Below are 17,661 nucleotides of genomic sequence, written 5' to 3'. Positions count from 1 at the left end.
ATGTCTGAGAGTGGAACAAATGACAACTCTGCATAGGAGATTGATATCCTACAAGTTTAAATAAGGTCCACAGTATCAGTAACATAATAAAAAACTATACTAACATCACATGTATTTTTTTTCTGTAGCCAGAAGATTAATAATAGGGCAATAATTTCTTCTTGGGTTGCAGTTTTGTTGAAGTGTGTACAGTGAGTTGTTAAATTATGGTCACTTGACATAGGTGGAGTAAAACCTCTCTTATTGATAAAACTTGGATATTTCAGAGTTCCACAGATCCATATAGGGCATTCAGGTGGGTTCAATTTCTGGTGGCCAGATAGTTAAATTGATAGAGCAAATGACTACTGATTAAGGGGGCCCTGACTTGAATCCTGGTCTGGTCCATACACCCCATTGCTTATCTCTTTTCTGTCTATGCAAAGAACTTGACGATGCAAACTTTCCCTCAATGATAGAAGTGCTTGTCTCTGCAGACCGTACTTGTGACCTACACATACACAAGGAAAAATCTTTTAAGACTTTAAGAGAAAATAGTGTCTTTTTGAATTGATCTATTTCACGTTTCAATGTTGTTAACAGCATATTTCTAAGTTATAATAAAAAAATACATACACATGTAAAAATTAACTCGCACTTTTTCAGGTAATCATATTGACTTGTTACAATCACTGGAATCTTGGACATCCTTCGCATTCAAAGACAAGCGTCACAGAAAGTGTGTTGGACATACCCTTGTTGCACTTCATATCTGAAACAATGACAGAAAAAATTTGTAGGGGATGTTTCATTAATCATTACATGTAACTGATCTTTTCAAATTAAATACAGTGGTCTGCAACTGCACTAGAAAAACATGAAATCAAAATACCCATGGCCACAATGATCACCTTAGTCACTATGGCCATGTTGTTCTTTATAAGCAGATTTCCCCTCCCCCCCCCCCCCATCTTCCAAAGTAAAACTTGATTGTTTTGCCTGTTCTAGCTGGCTCAACCCTAGCCCCTGGAGACATGAGGATCCCAGCTTCCTTAGAAATATTACTTATCTTTTTATTGTTCTTGAGAAGAGATTTTTAAAGATTTGTTTCCATATATATTCCTTTGTAAAACTTTAATTGCTCATAATGGCCCCACCATACCCCCATGTCATAATTTGAACAAATTTGATTGAATGTACAACACACAACCTAATGCTTCCATGTAAATACAGTTGAACTTCAGTATCGAGAACACTGATATCTCGAATACCATGGATATGTCGAAGTCCCAATTGCTTATTGTTTAAGTAATATACCCTTGATATCTTGAATCCTCAGATATCTCAAAGTTTTTTCTTGGTCCAATCGAGTTTGAGATAATGAGATTTTACTGTATGAACAATTATGCCTTAGCTTGATTGAGAAGATCCTATAAAAAATTCCTACATATTCTAATGTAAAACTTGATCACCCAATTGTTGCCCCATACTACCCTACAGGGTCAATTAAGCTATGAATGATCAATAATAAAGCTTGCACATAAGTTTCAACTCACCTGGCCCAGTGGTTCTTGAGAAAGATTTATATTTATCAAATATGTCATAAATTTTCACTAATTATCTATTATCTCCTATTGAAAGAGAGCAGGACCTTAATTTGAATATCTTTCATTAGATCCACAAATTTAGATCAGAATTCAAAGCTCAATTGAGCCTTCAGCACAGGAAAGCTAAATATGTTTCAAAATTAAGGGAACAATCATTTCATTCTAAGAAGGGGGGATAGAGGGCTATTTTTTCAAGTCAGCTTATTTCTTTCCATACCAGTGAAGGACAAACTAACTATTTTCAAGATGATAAATACAGAAAATTATATATATTTTTCTTCACTTATAACATTTTACCCCCCCCCCCCCTTACACACACACACAAAATGGGGGGGGGGGGGGGGGAGGAGGACAAATTATTTGTTTTCAACATTTTGAGGTTCAGATTATTTATTTCCAAAATCTGCAAGTCACTTCCCCCTTTCAGAATAAAATGGTCTACTCGCTTTCCACATGCACTTGTTTCTGTAATACTTTTTTTAACCCATAGTATGATAGTATATTAATAACATAAGGTATCCAACTCGTATGCAGGTAACGATCACAGGGGGTGCTTCCGGAATGTAAACAATGTTAATAAAGAGAAAGAAATATTTGTAGATCTACTAAATTGTATCAGTCATCACGATGGGTTTTAAAATATATATATTTTTTAAATTTATATTGTTTACATTTCGGGAGCAAGCCCCTGTGATACGTTTACGATGTTTCATGATCGGCTAAGTTTCTTACTCTGAACTTCTTTCCATTAAATCAGTTGATCAAGCACTTGTAGAAGGACAGCTCCCTTTTTGTGTCGTATCTTGGGGTCATTGTTACACCTGCAAGTCAGTAGTTTGCTCGCAAATACCATAAAACACCACATGTTCTACTTTCCCGTCTCTACTTTCGTTTTGATTTTTAAAATGCATTTCCGTGAATATAAAGCTTACTTCCGGTAAAGGGAGAAGTCATTAAAAATGCTTTTTAAATAAAAATAATGTAGAGAGATATCTCTTTACAGTAAAGAGATATCTCTTTTTGCTTGAGAGATATCTCTTTTGGACACTTTTGAAAGATATCTCTTTCACTTTGAGAGATATCTCTTAAGATAAATTTAGAGAGATATCTCTTTTACTTTGAGAGATATCTCTTTAACTTGGAAAGATATCTCTCAAAGTAAAAGAGATATCTTTCTGGTTGAAAGAGATATCTCTCTAAGTGAAAGAGATATCTCTTTAACGCTAAGAGATATCTCTCTTAACGAAAGAGATATCTCTCAAATGAAAAGAGATATCTCTTTAAGTGGAAGAGATATCTCTCTAAGTGAAAGAGATATCTCTCTAAGTGAAAGAGATATCTCTCTTAGTGTAAGAGATATCTCTCTAAGTGAAAGAGATATCTCTTTCTTAGAGAGATATCTCTTTAAGTTGAGAGATATCTCTGTTTTTTAAGAGATATCTCTCTAAAATAAGAGATATCTCTGTAATTTTGAGTGAAAATTTATTTTACGAATAAATAGTAAAAGGGCTTGCCATACAACTGACAGATAATCTGACAAAGTTGGAACCACGCGCTTTGTATTCTTTGTATTTTCTTTGGCTGTTGTACATGGATTGACACACCTTGTTAAAGTGTGTTATTTCTTTATTTCCTGTCTCCAGCCTTGAGTGGATAACATGATTGTATAAATTTTTTTACTTAAATTAGTGTTGTGGTTTCCCGTCTTTCGCTGGTAAAAGGTGTTTCCTTTTTTTCTTTTTGAAATTATTTGCTTCCTTATAAAGTAAGTATGCCTCGTTGATTAACACTTTATGGCATAAGTAGACTTTTTTCTTTGCATGTAAAGATGTAAAGTCTTCCATGGTTTTCAGTATCTCGTTTTCCCGAGAAAAGAAAATGAACAACTAATTAATTTATTATTTATTAATATCGACATGGGTCTTTCTATTGCTTATTTGTACCTTATTATTGATGAATAAATGAATTTCTTCGGAAAACATTATTTAATGTGTTGAAAGTTCGATACTTGAAACAGGATATCCTAATATATGCACGTATACTACAGCTTGCAATATATCAATAATTAAAGATATTGATTAAATTTTAATGATTTGATAAATTTAATATAAATATATGTTGTTAACAATGAAATGAACTTAATTCTCACAACTTTAAAAAAACAGTGTAGAGAAAGACAAGTGTACAAGGTGAACAACCAATATTAAATATTATATGCATGAAGAAGAGAGATAACTCTCTCAATTTTTTTAAAGATGGAATTTAGATTTGATTGATAATATTAGAGCATATTCAAGGAATATGCAATTTTATCTCAGGAAAAGGCTATTGTTAATATTGCGTATGTACTTCCCGGAACAATCCAGGTTGCGCATACTGGATTCTTGAAATTGGAACATCTCTGGTGGCTATTTCATATCTTGCAACACCTTCGAAACATTCATTGCATTGCTGATTAGTAAGAAAACAAGCATATGACACTATTTTTTGGACAATTTTATTTTTGCAGAAAGGGCAGACACAACTCATTGCCAAATTTGAAGATATAAAAATCATGTTCAAGGAGATGGGTGAACATGACGAGCGATAAGCCTATAGTGTGACAATCATTAAGATGAAAAATTAAATTTCAATTATATCAAAATTTTCCTTCATATTTCGTCTAACATTAAAATATACTTTATGTAAAATCTCAACAATTTGCAAAAATCCCTCAAAGATTGAAATTATTTGCCTGTGAAAAATAAGACACACACTAAAGCGGGCAAAAAGAGTCATTTTCGCATACTATAACACTATTTTTCGATATGAGTGGGTCTTCGCTCCACTTTTTTAAAAGTTAATTATCAAAGTTTGCATAAAAATATACATTTTTTGGTTACCAAAAATATGGAGCAATGACCCACTATACCTTTAAAATATACTTTTATGACATAATATTCGCATCTTTTCGAGAAATACTTGAAGTCCATTAAGTCAAGAGTCATATCACAAACATGATTTAAATGCCACTCTTCATCAGGACTTGTGTAGTCTAGTGGTTAGCGGGCTAGTCTCGAAAGAAAATGATACTCGGGATTTTTATTGCTAGGGTTCGTACCCCACGAATACCACTTTAATTTTTTTAATAAAAGAATAAATTTTGCCGAGAAAATTTTCCTCAGAAAAGTTTTGTTTATCGTAATTTCATAAATTTCAATAATGAAAAACTTTACTCTAAATACTAAATTCACAAACTGAACATGATTTTATATATCTGAAGCTATAGGCTTTTGTGAATTAAGTATTTAGAGTAAAGTTCATATTATTGAAATTTATGAATTTATGACAAATAAAACTTTTCTGTTGAAAATTTTCTCGGCAAAAATTATTTTATCATTAACAAAAATAATAAGGTATTCTTGGGTTTCGAACCTTAGCAATAAAACAAGAGATTTTGGGAAACACTTAGTAAACATGTATGCCCCCCCCCCATTAATTGGAAATTTTCTAAGTCCAAGGGGCATAACTCTGTCAAAAATTGCTCAATGGTGCCCAAAACAGAACTTGGCCTAGATATTTTTATGATAAATCTGTATACCAAATTTCATTTCAGTATGTGCAATCTCTGCAAAGAAAATGAACGGAAACTGCAAATAATTGGAATTTTCCAAAGTCCAAGGGGCATAACTCTGTCAAAAATTGCTCGATGGTATCCAAAACAGAACTTGGCCTAGATATTCTCGTGATCAATCTGTATACAATATTTCATTTCAGTACGTGCAACCTCTGCGAAGAAAATGAACGGAAACTGTTGGTGGACCGACAGACAGACAGACCGACCGACAGACAGCAGCAAAGCAATATGCCCTCCCTTCTTCGATGGGGGGGGGGGGGAGAAAAATCTGAGTATTAGTTTTTTCTTTGAGTATAACGCGCTAACCACTACGCTACACAACTCATGACAACGAGCGGGATTTAAATCATGTTTGTGTTTGTTTGTGTGTTTGTATGTTGTTTAACGTCTCTCGAGAGAATTTTTCACTGGTATGGAGACGCCACCACTTGCCGGTGGAGAGCTGCAAATTTTTGTCCTATACTCGGCACTTACGGCCATTGAGCAGTGAGGGATCTTTTTCGTGCCAGCACCTACTGCGACACGGGACCTCGGTTTATACGGTCTCATCCGAAGGACCGGTCTCCACGTCCCACAGTGGGATTCGAACCCGCGACGTAAGGATCAACTCCTTACGCCGCGACTCTAGAGCAGACGCTCTAACCACTGCGCCACGCGGGCGACTCATATTTGTGATAAGGCCCTTGACTAGATGGACTTAAGTATTTCTCGGAAATATACGAATGCTGTGTCATAAAATTGTGCTTTTAAGGTAAAGTTGGTCTTTGCTCCATGATTTTGCTAACCAAAAAAGTTGAAATATATTAGTGTTGTCAACGATTACTCGGTTAACCGGTTAATCGTCGAATGATGCGAATATCGGTTAGTAAAACAGCTACTCGGTTACTCGGATACATTATACCAAAAAAGAACAAAAAATATATTAATATTCCTAAATGAAATATTATTTACACATGCAACCGTTATTTAAAATTAGATTTGATCTAGAGTTTCACAAATACGATCAATTTGTTTTGATTACAGTTGGTTTCTAAGTCCATCGATTAATAGCTTTGATTACCAAGGGGTATACAAATTTCGAAGACATGAGTTAATTATAATGATACCTAATTAAACCGTGCTATAGTCCGCAGTACAGGATTAAACAAGAAGCCGCAACAACCATCAAAAGCATAAAATGTAAAGGACACCCTGCAAAATTAGCCATCTGTTAGGGGATATTCGAAAATGAATTTATTTAGAAGCTTTTGTAATTATAAATACCGGTAAATAGATAAAGTGAAAATAAAGCGCACTTATGGGTTTGTGGTTTTTTTTGATTAATGATGAATATAGAAACTGTGACAACGTTACATATGTTAGTTATTATTGAAAATATGCCTTATACCACGAGCAAGGATGTTCAGATGTCCAAAGAAAAACCATCCGAGTAACCGGGTACTTGATCGTACAAGTAAGGAACCGGTTACTAAAAATCGTCTGATTTGACAACGCTAATATATATATATATATATATATATATATATATATATATATATATATATATATATATATATATATATATATATATATATTGAGAATAAACTTTCGAAAAAAAATGGAGCGAAGACTCACTCATATATATGGACAAATTATATTATGAGAAAATTATCCTTTTTACCCTCTTAAATTGGTGTATGCTATTTCATAGACAAACAAGATGTGTTTGTGAAACACTGTGCTCCCGATGGTAACACAAGTGGGACGTAGACTACACTACAGTGCAATATTTATGGCCAATGTAAAAGTTTTTCAAATGTAGGTCAAAGGTCACAGTTGAGGTCACATGATCAAAATTTCTGTACCAATGGAAAGGTCTTGTCATAATGAACACTCATGTTAAATATTAAAGCCTTACCCTTGACAGCGCAATAGTTATGGACTAAGTTAAAGTTGACAACAGACAGACAGGACAAAAACAATATACCCCCGGGATCTTTCGATCCAGGGGCATAATTTCAATCTTTATGAGATGTTTGCATAAAGTATACTTTGTTGTTAGATGAAGTAACAAAGTAAATTTTGTCATAATTGATTTAATTTTTCACCTTCTTATTTGTCGTACCGTAGGCATTTCGCCCGTCTTGTTCGCCCATCTTCTTTTAGTACACACCGCCACGGTAGTTCAGTTGGTAGAGCGCTCGGATCGGATCGGAAGGTCGTGTGTTCGAATCATGGCCGCGACTGACCTAAGTCGATAAAAATTAGGTAGCAACTGTTCCTTCGCCAAGCGCTCGGCACTTTAAAGTGAAAGTTGCGGGTCCTTCGGATGAGACCTTAAAAACCGAGGAATCGTGTCTAGGTAGGCGTTGGCACGATTAAAGAACCCTCACTGCTCAATAGCCCTAAGTGCCGAGTAAAGGTCTAAATTGAAGTCCTTCACCGGTGTATGGTGACGTCTCTAAATGAGTGAAAAATTCTCAAACGGGACGTAAAACAATATAAAATCAATCAATCTCTTAGTGCACAGATTCCATAATCGGTTTTGAAATGGTCATTCCCCTGAACCTGAAAACAAACCCTAGGACCCACTTAATAATATATATCTCAAGGCACAATAAATTCCTGGTAACCATAATCATAATGCCATAGCTGCTGCAATATTCAATATTTTGTCAACAATTTGGTAGATTCTGGGACCTAGCTAATTCTTAATTACCTCCCCTTGAAAGAAGAAGCTCCAATAGGAGACCAGCGATCCAGGCAATTCCAGCTCCCTTCTACAACTCCCTCTACAATTTTACTGATAAAACCAATTCTTTAAGTCAACATTAACATGAAACAAATCATAAGTTTTATACAGTGGTTTACAAGCTTGTAATCAATTAAGTTCAGCACAAAGGTGGATATATTAATTTGATACAAATACCTATCTCTTGAATTCTTAGACACAAAGTGGAGCATCCCCTTCGCAAAAGAACACACTTGTAAGAGGCCTGTTTCTTACTCCACTCTCACCACTCACATCAAAACAAAAGCAAACAGCTGTTTGTTAAAGATATCATATAAAATTTTTAACAGCTGTCATTGATTACTGATTCAATCCAATATTACACCGCTGCATGGGGTCGAGGAGATATTTGCTTCGACTTGCAAAAGCAGTGTTTCTTGTATTGTTTTGATTTTAGTTTTGGCTTTAAAAAAAAATCTATTTGAAGAACTACTCGATTCAAATACTCACAAAATAGCATGTGGAACCTATCAATGACATAAAGTTTTGAATTTTCTCACACACTCTTTGTAAAAAGGATCGTCTCTAAATGAGTGAAAAATTCTCAAACGGGACGTAAAACAATATAAAATCAATCAATCTCTTAGTGCACAGATTCCATAATCGGTTTTGAAATGGTCATTCCCCTGAACCTGAAAACAAACCCTAGGACCCACTTAATAATATATATCTCAAGGCACAATAAATTCCTGGTAACCATAATCATAATGCCATAGCTGCTGCAATATTCAATATTTTGTCAACAATTTGGTAGATTCTGGGACCTAGCTAATTCTTAATTACCTCCCCTTGAAAGAAGAAGCTCCAACAGGAGACCAGCGATCCAGGCAATTCCAGCTCCCTTCTACAACTCCCTCTACAATTTTACTGATAAAACCAATTCTTTAAGTCAACATTAACATGAAACAAATCATAAGTTTTATACAGTGGTTTACAAGCTTGTAATCAATTAAGTTCAGCACAAAGGTGGATATATTAATTTGATACAAATACCTATCTCTTGAATTCTTAGACACAAAGTGGAGCATCCCCTTCGCAAAAGAACACACTTGTAAGAGGCCTGTTTCTTACTCCACTCTCACCACTCACATCAAAACAAAAGCAAACAGCTGTTTGTTAAAGATATCATATAAAATTTTTAACAGCTGTCATTGATTACTGATTCAATCCAATATTACACCGCTGCATGGGGTCGAGGAGATATTTGCTTCGACTTGCAAAAGCAGTGTTTCTTGTATTGTTTTGATTTTAGTTTTGGCTTTAAAAAAAAATCTATTTGAAGAACTACTCGATTCAAATACTCACAAAATAGCATGTGGAACCTATCAATGACATAAAGTTTTGAATTTTCTCACACACTCTTTGTAAAAAGGATCGTCTCTAAATGAGTGAAAAATTCTCAAACGGGACGTAAAACAATATAAAATCAATCAATCTCTTAGTGCACAGATTCCATAATCGGTTTTGAAATGGTCATTCCCCTGAACCTGAAAACAAACCCTAGGACCCACTTAATAATATATATCTCAAGGCACAATAAATTCCTGGTAACCATAATCATAATGCCATAGCTGCTGCAATATTCAATATTTTGTCAACAATTTGGTAGATTCTGGGACCTAGCTAATTCTTAATTACCTCCCCTTGAAAGAAGAAGCTCCAACAGGAGACCAGCGATCCAGGCAATTCCAGCTCCCTTCTACAACTCCCTCTACAATTTTACTGATAAAACCAATTCTTTAAGTCAACATTAACATGAAACAAATCATAAGTTTTATACAGTGGTTTACAAGCTTGTAATCAATTAAGTTCAGCACAAAGGTGGATATATTAATTTGATACAAATACCTATCTCTTGAATTCTTAGACACAAAGTGGAGCATCCCCTTCGCAAAAGAACACACTTGTAAGAGGCCTGTTTCTTACTCCACTCTCACCACTCACATCAAAACAAAAGCAAACAGCTGTTTGTTAAAGATATCATATAAAATTTTTAACAGCTGTCATTGATTACTGATTCAATCCAATATTACACCGCTGCATGGGGTCGAGGAGATATTTGCTTCGACTTGCAAAAGCAGTGTTTCTTGTATTGTTTTGATTTTAGTTTTGGCTTTAAAAAAAAATCTATTTGAAGAACTACTCGATTCAAATACTCACAAAATAGCATGTGGAACCTATCAATGACATAAAGTTTTGAATTTTCTCACACACTCTTTGTAAAAAGGATCGATCCATAGATGAAATACTGAGCCTTACATGGCAAACAAATTATCAAATCACTAAAGGTGACATTATATAATTGAAATTACCTGTACTTTTGCTTACTTAAATGGGGAAAATATATTCAAATAAAGTTTCCATCTATTTTTAATTCTTAGAATACCCTGGTATTTAAATTGATAAATAATATTGTCATACACTGTAGAATTCCAGTTTCCATATGAAAGGACTTAAAAAATATACTAGTATTCTTGCATTTTTGTCAAGAACAGTTTAGTTGTATGTAGATTTGGCCTTGGGATCAGCCCCATCCCCCTTTGAAAATCTCAATTATAAAATCCTTGTCTGTTGTATATTTTCTTCCCCATTAAACTTCACTCATGGGTAGAGGGTGTTCAGTGACCTTGAACCAATTTTCTAGATGAAAGGTCAAGGTCGGAAAATCTCTTTGCATAAGAAAACCTTGTTCAGTGTATGTTTTCTCTCCCCATGGCCTTACCTTGCTCAAACTTTACCCATAGAGTACCCATTGGTTGAGGATGTTGAGAGACCTTGAACCAATTTTTTCAAGCAAAGGTCAAGGACCAAAAATCTCCTAGTGTAAAATCCTTCTTCAAAACATATTTTCTAACCCCCTTGGCTTCGTTGGACTCATATTTCACTCAAAGAATGTTTATGGGGTGGGGGTGTGCAGTGACCTTGAACTAATTTTTATAGATGAAAGGTAAAGGCCAGAAAACCTCTGTGTAAATTTCCTTGTCCAGGGTATATTTTCTCTCCTCCTGACCCTACCTGGATCAAACTTTAAGATTCTAGGTTGGTGGTCAAGTTTATAGCAAACCTTGATCATTTTTTCTTCCCATCCAAGTCACAAAGAAACTACAAGTGAGTTCCCGACTTAAATCCATTAGGAAATACAAGACTGTTTTTCATATTTTGAGTATGCAGAAATAAACTAAATTATGTTTGAAAACTCATCACGTGGACTCTCACCTGACTGTTGCAGAGGGGTAAACATACCCCTCAGAGTATAATTATACTTTATTTTTTTTTTTAAATTATACTTAAATTATAATAATATAATCATACATGGGCCTGTACAAAATTGGACTGGTCAGGATTAAAATGTCAATTTAATCCAGAATCTCTGGCAAACTTAGAATTATGGATGTCAATTTATAAGATATGGGGAATGTTTTCTAGCTTAAGAGTTACATGGCATTTTTGAAATGCAGTTCCGTTGTTTGAAAGAAGAAACACCTCTTAAAAAATGAAAATTGTATGTTAACATGATGATTTTATATCAAAATTTTAATAAGTAACATAACACTTTAAACATCTAAAATACAAGTCTGCACTTTTTCCGTTACCCGTATTTCAACCTTTCATATATGTGGAATAATATTCTGGCTCCTTGCATTCCTGGGAAGAGTTAAATTAGCTTATGTAATTAGGGTCAGATGACATGTTCCTCAATAATATATATTTTTTCCCAAGGATCTGTGATTGAAGTATTGCTACTTTAAGAAGTTTCCTCGCAAAAAATTGAGGTACATTACCAAGCATTTGTGCAGTCAACATTCTACTTAACGATAGATTGTATTTGCTAACAAGTCATTGTATCGACCAAACACTTTGAGAAATGTTGACTTTAAACGAGAATGTTGATATCCTTGTATAATCAACTTATTTGTCAATAGCTTGTTTCGTTTTAGAATCTGTTCTTACATAGAACATGCTGTTGCGTATCAAGTCAATTGGCATACATAAACATACGCAAGTGATGATGGATTATTGCTAGATAAATAAGGGAAGTTGAAAAGTTGAAGTCAACACTTTTTCCATAAAGTTTAGTTGTTAGTTTGCAATCAATGTCTTCTCTAGTAAAATATCTAAATATCAAACAGATGTGTCAGACTTTGTGATGTCACTATTTCGAGCTCAAAGTGATATATCGTTTCAACTTAAGGGATGAAATCAAAATACTGTTAATTGATGATACTTTTTCGATATAACTAAATGTTTAATTAAATGGTTTAAAAAAGTACCCGAAGTTCTATTGCTACATAAATAAGGGAAGTTGAATATAGAAAAGTTTAAGTCATCACGTTTATCACAAAATTTAGTTGTTAGTTTGCCATAAATATCTTTCTCCAGTAAAATATCTAAATATAAACCAGATGTGTCTGACTCTGTGGTGTCATTTATGTCGAGTTCAAAGGGATATATCGAATCAAAATAGGAATGAAAATGAATATTGTTAATCGATAAAACGTCCTCGATATATCCAAATGTCTTATTAAAAGCCAAACAAGAGACGTCTACAAAAACAAGTCTGTTAATAACGGACCGCATACTCAAAGAAATTCCAACAGGTTGTTGGAAAACCTGGTTTCTGAAAGCTACATAGATATTGTCAATCAGAGCTCAAGCATCTTTTTTTTTAAAATATCAACCTCGAACTTCTTGTGTGTAGAATCAAAAGGATTTTAGCAATTAAATAAGTTGCAGATTATCAATGCCAAGGTATGCAAAGAGCTAGGTTCACTTTATGTATAAAATGGCCCTCAATTAATTGACTATCACCCTCTGTCCCATTTCATATTCAAAATAAAGTAGAGACTTAGTGCTCTCATTTCCTATAATAAAATTTATTTTTGAGAATCCAAGTATTGGAAAACAGGCTTTGAGATAATGCAATGTTCTTGAATTTTGCAGAAAACATGGGTATTTGACTACCTTCAGCAAAGAATTAAAATATGAGCACAGCCCACGATCCAAAAATTAAAACATGTTTTGTAATCTTCAGAAACAGATCTTTCATTAGGTAATTGCATATTTTGGATCAGAGGTTGTGCTCTATATGAAATATTGAAAAAATACCTCAACTTTTGGCCATTTTTAAGGGAATTTACAGGATATGGGGAAAATGACGCATTTTATGACGTCATAATGCATTGACTAGAGAGAAAATTACGTCATGTTCAATAGATACACGATCACCAAGGGTCCAAGTTATAAATACTGCATTTTCATCCAAAACTTAGCAGTTTTGATTTTTCAGAAATTCTTAGGGCCAAAAAAGGCCCTAAGTGGCTCTTGCTCTTTAAGAATTCCATTTCTATCAAGGAGCAGTTGTGACTGATGTCAAAAAGCTTGATCTTTAATTTATCATGGGGAATAGCTGTATAAAGTGTTGAAAAGTCGTACTATTATAGGCTTTTGATTTTGGTACAATTTTATGACATCAAAATTTTCTAATGTTCCTTAGAGATTTTAAGTATCCATATCTGATTAACACCACCTCTCGAATAAGTTGTTGGCTTGGCAGAACATTAATTAGAACCACCTATGTACCTTTGTTTGAAAGTTTAAGAATCCAGCATAAGTTTGGAAATTCAAATTTAATTTTATTGTTGGGAATATTAAAAAAAGAATTTAAAAATGACATATGATTTTGAAGAATTTTTTTCCATAAATAGGGAACTATGAATATATGTTGGTTTACCACTTGCAGAATTAAAACAAGTTCCTTTAAAATGCAATTGTAATAATAAGCCTTACAAACAAAAGACAATGTTGTCACCTTATTTGTTAGCTGGGACCAATACATATTGATCGTGTAATCTATTTTGTATGGATATTTGTGAGAAATACCAGGACTTCAACTTGAAATATGGTGGAATACAAGAATGGACCCTTTTGTGATTAAGAATATTTCTGATGTTTACTGCATGCGTCAATTCCTCTGTTGGCAAATTTAAGGAACAGATGGATTTCTTGGGAATTCTTGTCTTCCGTAAAACATGGTGTTTTAAAAAGCCTATGATTGGCAACATCCATATTCAAAGAATCCAACTTGTATTCTAGATTTTAGGAATCACAGTAATTATAAATTTTCTTTGTCCTTTTCATAAAGTTCGTATAAACTTTCAAAGGAATAAAGTATGGTGCAGATGGGATGCAGACCTTACTGTTTATCGAGGTGAGGAAGAAGTCAGTAGAGACACCATGCTTATTAGGTTTTGTAAGACCGATGTCCATGACATCGCTTACATCTATGTGTTTTGTTAAAAAGTCTCATCACATTCACGCTGCTATACTGTAGACTTGAAAGATTCCCAAAACTGTCTACCGGTACATTGTCATTACAACCATATGGCCATATGCCAGTATTCTTCTCGGGCTATTACACAGCTAATTGTGCCACGTACCTGTAAAGTATGGTAGCACGTACCATATGTTACACGTATGTGAAACATACGTAACACATACATGTATTCCAACCGCACGTTACACGTACGTGGTATAACGTATGGATAACATGCGTGTGACAACATACGTTTCACATAACGTACGTGAAACGTACGGTTGGAATACACATACGTGTTACGTACGTTTCACGTACGTGTTACATATGGTATGTGCTACCACACGTTACACGTACGTTTATAAATGCATGGTTTACATGTGTATTGTCAACCACACGTTACACATACGTTAATGAACACGTGGTTTACATATGTATTGTCAACCATACGTTACACATACGTTAATAAACGCACGGTTTACATGTGTATTATAAACCACACATTACACATATTTCACACATAGGGTTTACATTTATTATCAACCACACGTTACACATACGTTAATATATGCATGGTTTACATGTATTAAAAACCACACATTACATGTACGTTAATAACAAGTATGAGTGTTATCAGCTATGTTACATGTAGGTTAATAAAAATTGTTTTACATGTGTGTGAAAAGCTGGCTGTGTTTGAGAAGGCTGTATATTTTCTATATTAATGGTACTTTTACATACATGTACGATAAATGTAGGTCAACTGTCATTAAATTCAATCCTTTTTATTTTTTAATTTCAATTTCGTTTAATTAATTACTAAAATTATTATTTAATTTTTGTCAGTAAGTGAAAAAAATCCCTAAAAGTTTTATTGTTGCTGGGACTATATAATATTCTTAAATTGGTGACATGTTCAAATACTGTAACAGGAACTTTTTGTACAAAAGTACACCTCAGACCAAATACTTTTTTTTACTTAATAGTTCAGAGTGAATTTGGAGAACTAATCAAGATAATCTTTAACAATCAACATAAAGCTTAAAATAGCTATATAGCTTTATTAAGCTATTCAAAATAGCTTGATAAAGCTATTTATGTGCAGGTTTTCACAAAAATGTTATTTGTACAAAATAGACAAAAAGTCGCAAGTATTTGACTATTCATATATGTAATATGGGTTATCAAATCAACAACCCAAATCAAAGATAGTTCTAACATTGCAGCATTTGAATACTTTTAAGCAAAAGATGAATTTCCATTATTTGGGTAACTGTACACTACCTTGTGTGAGTTGAGGCATGGATAAGTATGATTGCTTCTCATTGTACTGAATTATTACCAATCAATTATCTTGTTGACCATAATTGGCCTCCTTTATAATTTCATTGAAGAGGTAACTGTATCAATTGCTTTATATAGCCCCCAAAACTTTTAGAACTTTGAGTACAAAGTCTCTTAAGGAGACGCAATTTGATGAGTGATTTTTACATGCATTATTTTCATAAGAGTTCAAGGTTGAATATCATCACTGCACCAAGGTGCGACTTTTTGTACATACTTGGAAAATAACAATTTGAGAAAAAAGTGTGATAAAATAGCTAAATCAAGCTCTTCTGAATAGCTTAATAAAGCTATATAGCTAAATCAAGCTAAATAGCTTAATCAAGAGATTGTGCCGGACCTGATCAATAACCTGTAATTCATGAAACAGAGTATTGCGACCAACTTGGTCCAAGAATAAAATCCCTCTTAAAACGGGACCCTAGATCATAAGCTGTGTGGATTTTAATCATTATACCGTAATATATTTTTAAGATTTAACTATTTTTTTTTCAAAAAAAATAATATCATATCATGATCTATGATAATGATGATTAAAACCCAATCACCTCTGAAAGCTCACAGGTGTGTGCATTGTTGACTTGTTGTGCGTGTTTTGCGTCTTTAATGTTCCAATTTATTTCACATTGTTTACCTTACGTCCACTTGCATGTCTGACATGGAGTAATCAGTTCGCATTGGTGTATAATTTACTCTCAGAGCAGTAAAACATAGTCTACATACAAGTTCACCAATCTCGTAATGTGTATATCGGATATCGGTAGAGGCACATAAAATTGAACTCGATCATCGGTAGATATAATCATTCCGAATTCAGGAGCAAAAGCTGAATTTGAAAAAAAAGAAAATCACGATAATTTCACAACAGAACTCAAATGGAATTCACCTAAATAGATATTACATAATTATACAGTTGGTAGCGTCCGTATAACAAAATGTACGTTCCGTATAACAAAATGTACGTTCCGGAATTTTCACCTCCGATTATTATTTACGTTAACGGGTGACGTCACTGGTAAGAAGTCTGACGTCTGCAAGACTGGAGTTAGGCTAGGAATAACGGTGAGGAATAGAATCTATACATAACATCAAGTTATTTATTTACTTTATATTTCAGACTGTGTTGCATGTAAACTAACGGGTGTGTTTCTTTTATTTTAGTGTATAACATAATGTAAACTTAGTTTACCAAATAAGTAAGAAAATATTGACGCAGTCAACTGTCTTGGTCAGCACCCCAGCCCATGTGTGAATCAACACTGGCACATTATATCAAAATTAAGGTGAGGTATAAAACATACTGTTATAAAAAAATATTTATTGTAAGATTTTTTTTAGCCTACCAATAAGATGCAATAAAACTCTTGATGGAAAAAGTTCCACTCACCCAATGTATTTCTTTACAAAACATGTTGAGGAAATATAAATTATCTTTTAGGGCAATAAGGGTGTAACACTTATTTTTCAGATGTCTTTTTCATACAGTACGTCCTTATGAATATAAATAATGTATTTTGAGATTGTGATTTTTTTTATGTGATTTTAAATGTACACTCCAGGATGGTGGCTGAAGCTCATCTCCTATGTAAACACCTAAATGCCAAGTCTGGACTTCAAAAACAGATTCTGAAAGTTTAATCAGCATTATGGTAATACTCTTAAAGGTGCATAGACACAGATTTGAAGTTAATATTTTCTCAAATTTTCTGTATAATATCACGACTTATATATTGAAATAGCATTTCACACGAAAATATAATTAAAAACTTATTTTATCTGGAAATTATTGGAACTACGAATTCCTGGACGCGTTTGGTTAACACATCCTTGCACTTTCACAAATTTTATCTTTATCCTTAATATTTAAGAAAAGAAGCTATTTTTTAGTGTATTAATGAAAAACATTACATCTATAATCCAGAAAATTCAGAGTAGAAATGTGCGAAAGCAAACCCCCTCACTAATATCGTCAGCCCGTGCTCAGTGTTGTGTACAGAGTTTAACAAATTGAATACATCCGTGAAACATAAAC

General features: G+C 33.7%; 1 long non-coding RNA gene across 1 annotated transcript; it reads left to right on the top strand.

Annotated features, from left to right (window-relative positions):
* Nucleotides 1-16,667: 16,667 nt before the first annotated feature.
* LOC133205278 (uncharacterized) lies at nucleotides 16,668-17,273 on the top strand. Its single transcript, XR_009723603.1, has 3 exons — nucleotides 16,668-16,691; nucleotides 16,791-16,912; nucleotides 17,189-17,273. It is a non-coding gene; the product is annotated as an uncharacterized LOC133205278 (long non-coding RNA).
* The last annotated feature ends 388 nt before the right edge of the window (nucleotides 17,274-17,661 follow it).

Source organism: Saccostrea echinata, unplaced genomic scaffold (assembly GCF_033153115.1).
Source record: "Saccostrea echinata isolate AGI-Se365-2 ecotype Australia unplaced genomic scaffold, CSIRO_AGI_Sech_v1 ptg000054l, whole genome shotgun sequence".
Lineage (NCBI taxonomy): Eukaryota > Metazoa > Mollusca > Bivalvia > Ostreida > Ostreidae > Saccostrea > Saccostrea echinata.
The sequence above is the reverse complement of the archived record's forward strand: the minus strand, read 5'-3'. Positions and strand labels throughout refer to the sequence as shown.